This window comes from Rhinopithecus roxellana, chromosome 4, assembly GCF_007565055.1.
Source record: "Rhinopithecus roxellana isolate Shanxi Qingling chromosome 4, ASM756505v1, whole genome shotgun sequence".
NCBI lineage: Eukaryota > Metazoa > Chordata > Mammalia > Primates > Cercopithecidae > Rhinopithecus > Rhinopithecus roxellana.
The window spans coordinates 132,182,700-132,195,186 of NC_044552.1; the positions used below are offsets into that span (position 1 = coordinate 132,182,700).

General features: G+C 37.4%; 1 long non-coding RNA gene across 1 annotated transcript in view; it reads left to right on the forward strand.

Moving 5' to 3' along the window:
- Positions 1-12,487, forward strand: part of LOC115896785 — a 99,189-nt gene that overhangs the window by 59,747 nt on the left and 26,955 nt on the right. The gene's annotated exons all lie outside the window — the stretch shown is intronic.

Here is a 12,487-nt window from a genome sequence, read left to right on the forward strand (position 1 = left end):
TTTGTATTTTTAGTAGAGACAGGGTTTTCCCATGTTTGCCAGGCTGGTCTTGAACTCTTGACCTCATGTGATCTGCCTGCTTTGGACTTTCAAAGTGCTGGAATTACAGGTGTGAGCCACCGCACCATGCCAAGAATGCTAGTGGTTTAAAAGAGCATGGCATCCCTCTCCTGGCTCTTCCTCCCTCTCTTACCATGTGACATGCTTGCTCCCCGTTCACCTTCTGTCATGATTGCAAGCTTCCTAAGGTTCTCACCAAAACAGATGCTGATGTTATGCTTCTTGTATGGCCTGCAGAACTGTCAGATTATAAAGAAATCTCTTTTCTTTATAAATAACCCAGATTTAGGTATTTTTTATAGCTACACAAAATGGACTATGACACAATCCAATTCTCTTTTCTTCTTTATAGTTTCTGCCAATGGCACTATTATATTTCACCACATACTCGGGCTTTTAGCTTTGAAGTTATTTTTGAATCCTTACATTTCTTCCTTGTCCATATCTAATCTGTTAAGAAGTCCTGCAAATGCTTTTAAAGTTTTACATCTGGCTTGCCATCCTAATATCCATTGCCACGACTATTCAAGATCTTTCCTGTCTCATATCTTTATTATGCAACTATTTTGTAACTGGAGCCCCACTCTAATTTCTCCCTACACCAATTCAATTTGCATTGAATATCAGTCATTGCCTCCATATGCTCACAAAAGAAAGTGCGAAATACTTATATCGAAATATTTGACATTAATGATCTAACTCTAACCAACTTTTCATAACTGCTCTTCCACTCATAGCCAACACAATTCTCACAATATTATAGTGCATGATTTCTCTGTCTTGCGAGCATATCATACTAATTTGGTTCCATAACTTTTCTCATAGTATCCTTACTACTTTGAGTTCCAATACCCAATTCTCTCTGTTTCTCTTAATCTCTCCCATTACTGTAAATTTTAGTTTAATTTCCACTTATTATGGAAATATTCTTATACAGTCATACTTCACTTAATATCAGGTATACATTCTGAGGAATAAATCACTAGGCAATTTTATCATTGTGCAAACATCTAGCATATACTTACACAAACCTAATGGTATAGCCTCCTATACACCTAGGCTATATGGTATAGCCTATTGCTCCTAAGCTACAAACTCATACAACATGTTACTGTACTGATTACTTTAGGTAATTGTGACACAATAATAGGTATTTGTATGTGTAAACATAGAAAATATACAGTAAAAATACGGTATTATAATCTTGTGAAACTACTATCATATATGCGGTGCATCATTGACTGAAACATTATTATGTGGCACAGGATTGTATTGATCTTTCTCTAATATTTGGACCAACTTTTTTCTTTTTTGCTACTGAAATCAACAATCACATGATGATTTAGAATATTAGTCATTGATTTGGTATGATTTTCCATATATTCCCAGTCATTATACTCAACCAGTCACATTCATGCTGCTACCTGACAGCATGTACAGTAGACCAGAGGCCAAGCTCTGATCTTCCAGCTTCTATCCTTGAGTTAACCTTACTTTTCCCTTTATCCTATGTTGCTTTTCACTCTTACCTTTTTAATTAGGCTCTTTATTTGTTATGGAGGTAAATAGATCAACCTGAAAAAGAGAGGAAAGAAAATAGAAGAAAAGGGAACTTTTATTTCTTTGTAATAAGAAAATAATGTGATTATATATGTGTATATATATGTGTTTATATATATTTATATGTTGTTGGTATAATACTATGAATAAAATTTTTAAATGAATTTCAAGCCTTTCTTAGGCTAGAGTACTGATTTGTATATGTATATATACTTCCAAGGAGCCTATTGTTCAGCTCTTTCTTCTTGGAAGATGTATAGATACAGTGATTAAGAGCAAAAGTGTGTTCACAAACTTGTCTAGGCTCAAATCTCAGCTCCAAAGCTTATGAGATGTGTGACTGTAGGCACTTTTTTCTTTGGCTTCTTTATGTCTAAGATGGAGATAATATTAATCCCTACTTTAAAAGTTGTTGTGAGCCATAAGTGAGATAATCCCTGTGTCAAGTGGGCTGATGGAAGGAGAACGTTACATTTTGGTGACATTTTCAATATGTTCTTATTTGGCAAAATGGAAATTTTTTGATGGAGATGGAAAGAGTTTGGTTTTGTTGATTCAGAATAGGATCCAATTCTGGCCTCCATTCAAAATTTTTGACTTTTGAAAATAACAGCTGAATGAAGCATCAGAAATTCACTGTAACTAAGAGTTAGTTTATATAACTTAGTCAAGTTTTTGACTCAGCTCTGCCCCTCTGTTCTTTTTGTTTCCCACTCACTGTTCTCTAACTTCTCTTGGGATGATCTTATCAATTGTCTAGTCCCATAAACTCCAGCAAATTTCAGATCCCCAATGTGCCTCTCATAAAGACACACACATGCATGTACACACACATACACACATATGTATGTATATATACATATGCATTCATCTGTATACATGTGTGTACGGAAAATAAGAGAGAGAGGAGAGAGAATTTGTTTTGACTCTTACTCATTGATACACAGACAATTGATTGGAAAAAGAAAGAAAATAATTTAGACAGAACAGTTATTTGGCATGTAGAAAAATTCTCTTATAACACGTTCTTTGATTTTCCTCCTTTTACTTTTCACTGCATTCGAGCAAACATGTTTGCATAGATGTAATCACCTGTTTAAAATGTTCTATGTTATCTTCAGATTGGCTTCTGATTCTCTCATGTGTATCATAACGTCCTATCATGGAAATGAGTATTCAGCTAAGCATCCTCCCACCGATCCACTGGAATCACCTTGACTACATAATCACAATTCTAACCAGGAGGATTTTAGATGGAGGCTCTTTCAATCAAGAATTCAAAATTTTAGAGAAGCATAATGTGTACCAGAAAAGATATCTAGGTCAGATTTCATCTCCTCTAATTTTCATATTCCTATTTTTGTTCTCACCTCACATTGTTCCATCAAACCATCATCAAGCCATACTGATTAAATATTCCCCCTGCCTACAGTTGTGTTAGGATTTTGATGACATAAATTAATTGGTATGGTTTTAGTCATTTGGAAAATTTTCTACAGGTATTGCAACCCAGCCTTTTCATATTTTAATGTTAAACCATTTTAAATATTAAAATGTGGTAAAATCCCACTTAATCAGAGCTTTCCTTTAATTTATTTAGTCTACAGGTAAAACTTGGGGTATATAATAATCCTACAACTTTTTAATCAATTGATGACATACAGTGTAGGGACCACTGACTGCTCACAGGCAGACACTCTGGTGTATAACAGTTGATCAAAAGATGTACTGGAAGTAATACTTTTTAAAGAATACATTGCCAGGTTTTGGACTGACCCGATTAAAGATTAAATCAGGATGGATTCAGTGGCATATCAAAGAATTATTATTCGTACATTTCTTCCGGTGATTTTTTTGTGTGTGAGTAGGAGAGAATGGGTTCAGTTGTAGGTAGTGTGCTTGGAAAAAATCCATAACAAAATATCTATTGGTTATTATTATGTGACAATCCCTATGGTTTATATGCATTATTTCATTAAAACACAGGAATTAAGTGTTATTATTTTCTGCACCCTTTAGAGGAAATGAAACCTTAGCAAGGATTCTGATGTAGTTCTGCCTAATCCTGAAACCTGAACATGGGAGTTCCTTATGTATACAAAGCTCCTCCCTCTCTCATGGTACAGCAGAAACAAAGCCGAGAACAAATGTGCTGTGGCACATACTCACAAGGAGTTTCAGGGCTTACAAGGCATATTCACATTTTTAAAATCTCCTTCAAGCCTCTCGTTATTACTGTGAGATAGTATTACTATTATTGCATTCATATTACAAACGAGGATATTGAGTATCGGGGTGCTGAATAAATTGCTTAAGTTTACAGAGCTGGTAACATAGACCCAAGATGAAGCTCAGGCCTCCGACTCAAGGTCCCCTTACTATTTCTACTACGTTTCATTACTTCCAAGTGTAAACATAACAGTTATCAAAATGAAGCCTATGTGTGCCCATGTGTGCTAGATATAAATTTAAGTTGTCATTATTTATTTCCCTCTTGTAAATAAACAGACCAAAAGAGAATCTGGTAGATTTTGAGCTGTACAACACCTAAAATAGTCCATGACAAGATAAAAAATATCTGAATTATAAAAATATATTATTAATGTGCACTGAGCTTAGCATTGTAAATATCAGCACCTGACTCTTGGTCTGGCCTGGATGTTCTGATAAGAAAATTAAAATGGGGAGAGATATTGTTTAAAGAGAAATGTCACAGAAGAACCTTTGACCTGAATGCCACAAAAGAGTTAGGAGAAAATGGAACTGAAAAGTAAACTATCAGATTTCCTCAGGCACAGGATTAAGCTGTGACAGTTTTATCTAGAGGTAGATGAGGTATTTTTTCTCCACCATGATTTATGAGGAACAAGAAATAACTTCCCTGTCCAGAATTACCTTTGCCATTTGCAGCGACTGCTTCCTCATCATTAGACTTTGTTTTCATAAAGTGAAAGTGTTATCTCCATGAAACTCTATAAAATTACCATATTTCCTCCGCAGAAATCTGCATTCTATATTGATCATTATCAGATTGCTTTTAGTGATAACTAGCAAAGAAAACAGAACACATAGGACTAATATAGGGGAAGGTAGAGAGAAAAGCCAGAAAGCTATATTATTTTATTGGAAGACTAATTTTGGTGCTGGAAGGCAATCAGTCATTCACTTAACCATTCAACAAACATACAGTGGAGGACCTTCCATATGCAAGATGCTGTCCTAGGTGCTGAGACATAGCACCACCAGCAATGAGCCTGTATTCTCACAGCTAGTGATAATAGCAGGGTAGCAGCTCATGCTAGTCTCTCTTCGCCCACCATAAAAGCTTTCTGAGAGGATGTCTTCAAGATACGAAAACCTAAAATATTTTGGATTGAATGTATTTTGCCCGTGAGGAGAAGCAATGAAAAAAAGAAAAACTACCTGGAGAGAAGAAATGTTTGGAAAAAGCTTTTTCAAAAATTTTTCTTCTCTGTATACCTGGGCAGAGTGGAAGTTTCAGGATAGGGAGCTACAAATAGTGGTGGGGTAGACTCAAAACATACAAACAGGAGATGTATTTGAGAAAAGCTGTAGAAGCTGATTATTTGAAATAGATGCTATGTAGGAAGAGAAACTTTAGTCAAGAGCCAAGGCAGGATTTGAAGGCAAAGAAGGTCTAGGAGTGAAGTGCAAGGTGGAACAGATGAGAAGCTATGATTCAAAAGAGGGAAATTCTTCTCTTTTCTCCAGCAGCTATGATGAGGTAGTGGTCATATTCATGGTGAGGTGGAAAGAGACCAGAACAGTGTAAGATACTTAATAACCACATACAGACTTCAGATCAAGTGACGGTGATGTTATTTTCTTTTAGAGTTTTTCATTTCCAAATATTTTGTGGAGGTTGTGTAAGGGAGGCATGTCAGACAGTCTGGCATATTGTCTCAGAAGCTGATGAGTGGGGAATGCTTGAGCCAAGCAATGTGAAAGAATGCCTCTTTCTTTTAGGAGATTCCTCAAGATAACTCAAGTCCTTGTTATGCCAGGATTGTTTCTGACATAGGAGTTGCACAGGTGACAAAATGTCTTCTGCTAGCAGAATTGATTATGCAATGAGCATTTTCCTCTTGGTAGATTATTTATCCTGCTTTTATGATGTATCCTTAGAGACAGGAAAAACATAAGATAGAGAATCAGAAGGAGACACAGACTTCTTGAATTTTGAGACTGGAATTTTATGGGCTTGAAAAGAAGTGTATTATGTAACAAATATAGCTTACAGCAGTAGTTCCCAAAGTGTGGTCTGGGGACTCCTGAGGACCCTTGAGATCATTTTGGAGATTCACTAACTATTTTCACAATAATAGTAGGATGTTTTTTACCCTTTCACTCATTTTCTCAAAAACGATTGGCAGAATTTTCCAATGGCTTGACAAGATGTTTGATATCACAACAGACTAAATGCAGAAGCAGATATGATAATCCAGCTATCTTCTATGATGCAAGACATGATATGAAATATGAAACAATGCCTCTTTTCATATATACAAATTTTCTTTTTTTGAGATGGAGTCTCACTCTGTCACCCAAGCTGGAGTACAGTGGCACGATCTTGGCCCACTGCAACCTCCACCTCCTGGGTTCAAATGATTCTTGTGCCTCAGCCTCCCGAGTAGCTAGGATTACAAGTGTGAACCACCAAGCCTGGCCAAATATTTTTTTTGTATTTTTTTTAGTAGAGAGGGATTTTACCAAGTTAGCCAGTCTGGTCTCGAACTCCTGACCTCAGGTGATCCTCCCACCTAGGCCTCTCAAAATGTTGGGATTACAGGCATGAGTCACCAAGCCTGGCCAGTAATACAAATTTTTTTTACATTCTCATTTTTAATTTCCACTATGATGGACATAGCATATATTATAACACACATTGGGGTCCTCAATAATTTTTAAGAGCACAAAGGTCCTGAGATAGAAAAGTTTGAGAACTTCTGCTCTAGAATGTTTGAAAAACAAAGTCTAGCCATTTGTTAGGATATGAGGAAAAAAATCGATTGTTTTCCACTTGTTCTCAAAAACCAATTGGAAAATGACAAAAAGAGTGAGAAACAAAAATGGAAGTTCTAGATTCGACACGATTATGGCGTACCTAAAATTCCCAACTAAAACGTATGAGGAGGGACAGCTAAGTGTAATAAAATGCAGACTAAGAGAAAACTATGTCACAGTGTTGCAGGATTCTTCAGGTGTCAGTTTTCCAGCTGGAAACCTCTATGGCCGGTGGCGCCTTTGCCCAAATTTTGCTGGAGCCCACTGGGCTTTTTCCACCCACGTGGCCTGGCGGGCTGCACTCAGCTCACGCTGCTGGCCCGGATCCCATGCCTGCCAAGGGCAAGCCAGACATGGAGTGGCAAAGGATGCGTGAACTAATAAGTGCAGGATCCGGCCACTGTGCACACCCAGGTATGTTGCAGCTGGGTGCTCCAGGTGCTGGCTCTATGAGATCCTGTGGCTAGATCAGAGCACTGCAAGCAGCTTCCATTGCTGGCACCTGCATCTGGATGAGGATATTGTGGTAGTGCCCAGAAACTTGGAGACACCAGAAACTGCCCCAAAGAGGGTGTCACAGCCCTGGCTCGGGGAACCTCTTTGTCTGGGCTCCCAGAAGGGCCACAGCTCTTCTCTCTTTCTCATCACCTGCAACTTGGTGAGCAAGGAGGGGCATGTTTCAGCTCTGTTTGTGTTATAGCTTTTTCAGCTCCATCATTTGGCAGATCCTGAGTTCTTGTCCTGTGTCCAGGAAGAATGAGGTATGCGGACAACTGGAGGGTGAGCAAGGTGAAGAGGTGCTTTATTGAACAAGAGCACAGTTTTCAGGAAACCCAAAGTGGGTAGCTCCTTTCCACAGGCAGGTCATCCCATCGAGTGCAGCTCTCAGTGGAGCAAAGACCCAGAGTGGGTAGCTCCTATCTGCAGGCAGGTCATCCCAATGACTGTGCATCCCCCAGCAGAGAGGAGACCTGGAGTGGGTATCTCCTATTCACAGGCAGATCATCCTGAGTCTGGCTGAGTCTGGAGTTTCTATGGGCTTCAGAAGGATGGAAGTGCATGCTGATTGGTCCATGGGCATCCATGGGCAGGCCTGGAAAAAGCACTGTTAAGTTCTCACTCTCACACGGACTCTACTGAACTGATAGCCAGGCTCCCATGCTTCAGGCCTTCCCAGGCTTGAAGGTGGGGCTTAACTGGAGACCTTCCCCTTTCTACCCAGGAGCCTGCCTCCTGCCACCATCAACATGTTGTCTATGGCACCCAAGCTGTTCGTGACAAGGAACACTGCAGGCCTGTACCAAGCCATCCTCAGCCCCCTCTCAGCCTCCCTTCTGTGCTCATCAGTGACCAAAGTCTGGAGGTGGCCAAAGCGGCAGGGGATGGCATGTCAGTGCCACCCTCAGAGCATGCACACCTGGCTGGGTTGTGACAGTGCTGGAGCTCAACCTCCAATTTTGCTTTGAAATTGGAGTGGGTGCTGGGAGTAGGGAGAGGCCAGCCAGTGGGAGCAGGCACTCCTAAGCCTGTGGGAATGGGGGTGGGGGGGCTTTCCTGGGTCCTCAAGAGTACAGGAATGCCCAGGTCAGCTGCCACAGTTGGGTGACTGCAGCTGTGCCCGGGACGGCAGGGCTCCTGCCCCGCCAACTTGGAAGGGGGCAAGGCTCCCACCTGTTCCTGGCTCCTATGAGCTCCATGGAGCATGTAGCCCTAGTCACCCTCTCCTGTTGCATGCAGCTGATGTCTTCCCAGTGGCCGCTCCAGTTGGGCCACGACTGCTATCAACAAGATGGCTGCTGCTGAAGACTTTTTGGCATAGATGACAGAATACACAGGATACAAATTCTAATGGATAGCACACTAGTTTTTTTTCTCCCTGTTGTGATATGATACGTATACCATAAAACTCACATTTTAAAAGTGTGCAATTCAGGGACTTTTAGTATATTCAAAGATTTATACTACCAGGACCACTATTTAATTCTAGAATATTTGTGTCACCTAAAAGAAACACATACCCATTAGCAGTCACTCCCCATTCCCCCCCGTCATTAATTTCCTTTCTATCTCCATGGATTTACCCATTCTGAACATTCTATGTAACTAAAATTATAGAATATGTGACTTTTTGTGTCTGGATTATTTCACCAGCATATTTTCAGAGTTCATCCATGTTGTAGCAAGTATCAGAACTTCATTTGTTTTTATAGCCAAATGATCTTCTGGTGTATGGATATGTCGTCATTTGTTTACCCATTCATCAGTCAGTAGACATTTAGGTTATTTCTACAATTTTCCTATTAAGAATAATGCTGTTATGACCATTTGAGTACAAGTTTCTACATGCACATATTTTTAATTCTCTCATGTATAAGTTGTGTATAAACCTAAGAGCAGAATTTCTGAGTCTCATCGTAATTCTATGTTTAACTTTTTGGGGAACTGAAAAACTGTTTCCCAAAGCAGGAATGCTATTTTACATCCCCCCTCCGATATAATATTGTAGTTTTGATTTATTTTCCCTTCTTTTCATTTGTTTATTGGCCATTTGTATATATTCTTTGGAGAAATGTCTATTCAAATTTACCCATTTAAAAAAATTGTGTAGTCTTTTTATTGTTGGGTGCAAGTTCTTCATACATTTTAGATGGTATTCAGTTACTAGATATTTTCTCCTGTTTTGTGGGTTGTCTTTTTACTTTCTTAGTTGTACCTTCTAAGGTACAAAAGTTTGTAACTTTCATGAAGTGCAATTTATCAAATTTTTCTTTTGTTGCTTGTGCTTTGGTGTCATATCTAAGTAACCATTGCCTGACCCAAGATCAGAAAGATTTATGCTAACTTTTTTTCTAAGAGCTGTATACTTTTAGCTACATAGTTTTAGTTATACACATTAAACTTGTTGATCAATTTGGAGTTAATATCTGTGTATGGTGTGGGGTAGGGGTCTAACTTTATTATTTTGCCTGTAGAAATTCATTATTTTCAGCATTATTTGTTGAAAAGAAAATTGTTTTCCCCATTCAATTATTTCAGCGCCCTTGTTAAAAATCAATTGACCATCAATGTAAAGGAGGCACATGCATGTGTATATGTGTACATGTGTGTGTGTTTCTTGACTCTCAATTCTGTTCCATGGTCTCATATGCCAGTGCCACACTGTCTTGATTACTGTTTCATTGTACTGAGGTTTGAAATCAGAAAATGTGAATTCTCTAACATAGTTCTTCTCTCAAGATTGTTTTGGCTATTCAGCATTTCCATATATATTTTAAATGAGCTTGTCTGCTTCTAGGGAAAAGGCAGCTGGAATTTTGATTGTGTTGAATTACTATTGGGCATTATTGCCATCTTATCAACCATGTGTTTTTTGTCTTTTTCTGTCAGTATGGTGTATTACATTGACTAATTTTTGTATTTTGAAACAATCTTGCATTCTTAAGTTAAATTATATTTGATCATGATGTGTAATCCTTTTATATGTTCTTGGATTCACCATATTTGTATTTTTTGAGAATTTTGTGTCTATATTAATAAGATATGTTGGTCTTTAATTTTTTTTGCAGTGTATTTGTCTGGATTTGGTATCAGGATAATATTGAGTTCATAAAATGAGCTGGGAAATGTTCCCTTCTCTTGTATTTTTTGGAAGGGATTCTTTTGTATGTGTGAAGAATTAGTGTTAATTCTTCCTTAAACATTTGGTAAAATTCACCGGTGGAGCCATCTGGTCCTAGGAGTTTTTGTGTGCATGTGTGAGTTTCTGATTACGGATTCAATTCAATCTCTTTACTTGTTATAGTTCTATTCAGATTTTTAATTTATACTTGATTCAATTTCAGTAGTCTATATCTTTCAAGAATTTGTCTATTTCATCTGTTATCGAAAGTTTTTGTATACAGTTGTTCACATTATTACTTTATAATGCTTGTTAATTTGGTAAAGTCAGTAGTAATATCCCCTCTTTCATTCCTGATCTTTGTAATTGGTAGGTACAATTATCTAAAAGTTTTCAATTTTTTGTCATTGATCTTTTCAAAGAATGAACTTCTTTAGTCAATTTTCACTCTCATTTTAAAAATTCTCTATTTAATTCTCCTCTGATATTTATTTATTTATTTTTTTGCTTTATTTGAATTTAGGTTGTTTTCCAAATATACCTCTAAAAATTAGTTTAGCTATATCCCATACATTTTGGTTTGTTATGTCTTTATTTTCATTCATCTCAAAGTATTTTATAATTTTATAACCTCAAAGTATTTTTAATTTCTCTTTGATTTTTTCCTTGAGCTATTGGCTATTTAGGAGGAGTGCGTTATTAAATTTCCACATTTGTAAATTTTCTGAAATGTATTGTTATTAATTCATAATTTTACTACATTTTGATTAAGGATCATACTTTGCATTATTTCAATTTTTTAAAATTTATTAAGATGTATTTTATGGCCTAACATGGTTTATTCTGGAAAATGTTTCATGTATACTTGAAAAGAATATGTATTTTGCTGTTTTGGGGTAGAGTGTTCTATTGATGCTCGTTAGGTCTAGTTGTTCAAGTCTTACTTGTTGATCTTCTATCTAGTCGTTCTATCCATTATTTAAAGTAAGCTACCGGGCCAGGCGCTGTGGCTCACACCTGTAATCCCAACACTTTGGGAGGCCAAGGCAGGCAGATCACGAGGTCAGGAGTTCAGGAACAGCCTGGCCAACATGGTGAAACCCCATCTCTACTAAAAATACAAAAATTAGCCAGGCGTGAGTAGCGGGCACCTGTAATCCCAGCTACTCGGGAGGCTGAGGCAAGAGAATCGCTTGAACCCGGGAGGTGGAGGCAGTAAACCAAGATCGTGTCATTACACTCCAGCCTGGGCAACAGGAGCAAGACTCCGTTTCAAAAAATAAAAATAAAAATAAAATAAAATAAAGTAAAATAAGCTACTGAAGTCTACAACCATTATTGTTGAATTTTCTACTACTTCCTTCAACTTTGTCAATTTTTACTTTATATATTTTGGATCTCAGTTAATAAGTGAATATATGTTTATGATTGTCATTTATAGATGTATTGACCCTTTTATCATTATAAAATGTCCTTCCTTGTCTGTTGCCACAATTTTTGTTTTAAAGTTTATTTTGCCTGATTTGTATATAACCATTCTGGATCTTTTTTGGTTACAGTTTGCATGTTCTGTTTCCATGATTTTACTTTCAATTAATTTGTGTTGTTCAATCTAAAGTTTGACTTCTCAAAAGAAGACAAACATGTAGTCAACAAACATGTGAAATATCAGTGCTCAATATCACTAATCATTAGGGAAATGCAAATCAAAACTGCAATGATATACCATCTCACATGAAATACAATGGCTATTACTAAACTAAAAAATAACAGATGCTAGTGAGGTTGCAGAGAAAACAGAATGTTTATATGCTGCTGATGGGAATGTAAATTAGTTCAGCCACTATGGAAAGCATTCTGGAGATTTCTCAAAGCACTTAAAATAGAACTACCATTTGACTCAGCAATCCCATTACTAGGTATATGCCCAAAGGAATAAAAATCATTCTGCTGTAAGATATATGTACACACAGGTTTATTACAGCACTAGTCACAATAGCAAAGACATGGAATCAACCTAGGTGACCATTAATAATGGACTGGATAAAGAAAATGTACTATTTTTGGAACAGTACACAGACATAAAAAAGAACAAGGTCATGTCCTTTGCAGCAACATGGATGGAGCTGGAAGCCATTATCCTAACCAAATTGTTGCAGAACAAAAAACCAAATACTTCATGTTCTTGCTTATAAGTGAGAACTTATAAGTGTAACAACGTGT